Source organism: Mesoplodon densirostris, chromosome 12 (genome assembly GCF_025265405.1).
Source record: "Mesoplodon densirostris isolate mMesDen1 chromosome 12, mMesDen1 primary haplotype, whole genome shotgun sequence".
NCBI lineage: Eukaryota > Metazoa > Chordata > Mammalia > Artiodactyla > Ziphiidae > Mesoplodon > Mesoplodon densirostris.
In genome coordinates this window covers 2,721,587-2,724,860 of record NC_082672.1, presented here as the reverse complement: position 1 = coordinate 2,724,860, position 3,274 = coordinate 2,721,587, and positions in this window count along the sequence as shown.

Here is a 3,274-nt window from a genome sequence, read left to right as displayed (position 1 = left end):
CGTGCTGCCTGAAAGCTTCAGGCACCAGGAGATTTGTAGTTCCCTAAAAGAAACCAATCAGGGCTTAGGAAAAGCTGTCAGTACCTAGAAGTCACATTCTGTCTTGGAGTCTGAGTTAGACGCGTATCAGTCGCTAAGGCTGCTGAGCGTTAATGAACAGTCACTGAAGCACCCGGGGCTGTTTCTCATTCACCTTCTCTGGAACCCACAGTGATCACTTTCTAACTGGGCAAAAATTAGGACTCTTATCAGCTCATATGGACTGGAACTTTTTTCTACTAATTTCTGATAGATATGGTCCTTATAGGAAAGTGGTGATTTTCATATTATATATATTATATAATCGCATATATTATATAATTATATATATTACATAGTATTACATGTATATCTTTATATATATATATATATATATATATATATATATATATATATATATACACACACACACATACATACATATAAATGGTACCTTCCTAATTAAGAGAAATTGTCAGTGGTAGCAGAACTTGGAATGTACTTCAGTCTTAAAGAACAAAGTATAAATGTCAGCTTCCAGATCTATAGTTCAACTTCTGAAAAAGAGTTAACATGCTTATAAGATCCAAGGGCCAAAATATTAGTACTTCAAAGACTATGATTTTACAACACTGCAATAATTTAAAAAAATTTGTATAACACTTTATAATTTGCAAAGTATTTTTACATGCTGTCCTACGACAGTGCTGTGATACTTCTCATTAGAATTTAGACCCATTACCAGACAGGAAACAGCTTCAGAAGACTTTGGAGGTTTTGGATTTCAGGTTTAGAGCAGTGCTGTCCAAGAGAACTTTCTGCATTATCCAATACAGTAGCCACTAGTTACACGTGGCTTTTGAGCACTTGAAACCTGGCTAGTGCAACTGAGGAACTGAATGCGTAATTGCGCTTAATTTTTTTTTTTTTTTCCTTTTTGCGGTATGCGGGCCTCTCACTGTTGTGGCCTCTCCCGCTGCGGAGCACAGGCTCCGGACGCGCAGGCCCAGCGGCCACGGCTCACGGGCCCAGCCGCTCCGCGGCACATGGGATCCTCCCAGACCGGGGCACGAACCCGTATCCCCCGCATCGGCAGGCGGACTCCCAACCACTGCGCCACCAGGGAGGCCCTGCGCTTAATTTTAATTGATTAAAATTTACATTTAAATAGCTACCTGTGGCCAGTGGCTATCATATTGGACAGGACCAGTCTAGAGTTTAAACATACCCCACATCTCACAGCCAATAAGCAAGCGAAATCATTTGTCTTTCCAACTGTTAGTTCAGTTGCTTTATTCCATTGTTGGTAAAATTTGGAGTTGGGAGATTTCCAAAGTTCTGTGAAATCAGTTATTTTCATCTAGTTGGGATCAATAAGGCAAACCTTACAGTGTAGGTAGATGTCACACAGGTGGTGACACAGCTCAGGGAAGCAAACCTTCCCATTTGAAGAGCATGATAAAGTTCTTATCCTTGCAGCTTAACTTATTCCTAGGAGAATCACATTTGGGGGAAAATAAGAGTTTTGGGGATTGACTAAATACGTATTTTCACACTTACAGAGACATGTGAGCAGCACAGTCTAGGAAAAGGGATGATAACCCTGGACACGAATGAGATCTGGAAGTTCTAACCCTAATCCTGTAACTTCTTAGCTGGACCATCTCAGGTGGATCGTATGACTTTCCAAACCTGTTTCCTCTTGAAAAAGGAGGGTTGCAAAATTTCAAGAAGCTAACCATTGGGAAAGCCTTTGGAACAGCCCTGGCACATAGAAATCACCAGTGAATGTAAATCAGCTAAGATGACGTTAATTTTCAGTGAAATTATCAGTGGGGACAATCTTTAAAGAAATGTCATACTTAGCAGAGCATGTGCACTTTTCTCACTAGTCTTGTTATCAGTTATCTGACTTCCTTCTTGTTTTTCAGCAGCACTCCAGCTTACTTCAATTTTGACCTGTCTTTACCCACAGATGACTTACACTTTGATATCAGAAGACCTTCCTGAGGTTTCCTTCTGCTACTCACTGTTCAAAGTTACCAGACGATCTTCTGGGTTTTCTAACTGGTTCCGGTGTGCAGCTCCCAGTAGCCGCTGATCCACCCCTTTCCACAGTCAACCAGTAGCTCCTGAGGAGCTCTGAGCTTATGCAAAGAAACGTCAGAGGTCTGCTTCTGGTCTCTTCCACCCCTGTCCCGTCCCTCTAACTGTCCTTCTTCTAATCAGGAATCAATCACTAAAATAATTGCTTTAATCATGTTTGTTTTTTCAGTCTCCCTCTCTGTTTTTACCCTTTATTTTAAGAGGGATATTTTAGATGAACAAGTGGTTTTCAGTCGACCTCGCTCTCTAGCAAGACAAAATGTTTCTTTTCTCCCCTCCAGTTTTATTGAGAGATAATTGACATACATCACTGTATATGCTTAAGGCGTATGGTTTGATTTACCTATGTAGTATTGTGGGGTGGTCACCACAATAGGTTCAGCTAACGTACATCTTCTCTTATAGATCCAATAAAAAAAAAAGAAAAGAGAAAAGAAAAAAGGTATACATATATATATGTATACCACAACTTTATTCATTCATCTGTTGATAAACACTTATGTTGTTTCCATGTCTTGGCTATTGTAAATAACGCTGCTATGAGCCTGGGGAGTGCAGATATCATTTTATCTTTATTTTAATTAATTAATTAATTAGTTAATAATTATTTTTTTGGCTGCATTGGGTCTTCATTGCTGTGCGTGGGCTTTCTCTAGTTGCGGCGAAGGCGCCTACCCTTCGTTGTGGTGCGCAGGCTTCTCATTGCGGTGGCTTCTCTTGTTGCAGAGCACGGGCTCTAGGTGCGTGGGCTTCAGTAGTTTTGACACACGGGCTTAGTTGCTCCATGGCATGTGAGATCTTCCCGGACCAGGGATCGAACCCGTGTCCCCTGCATTGGCAGGCAGATTCTTAACCACTGCGCCACCAGGTAAGCCCCCCAGATATCTTTTTAAGTTAGTATTTTCATTTTCTTTATATAAATACCCAGAAGTGGAATTGCTAGACCAAATGGTAGTTCTGTTTATAATTTTTTGAGAAGTCCCCATACTGTTTTCTATAGTGGAAATAAATCTAATAATAATAAATCTACTTCATGCCTATCACTTTGCCTCTCGCTGAGTTCCTTCTGTGCTGAGACATAAAGAACCTGAGCTTCATTTAGAGCCTGAGATGAGTTGTGTGGTTTCGGTTAGAAGATTGTGGGTTCGAG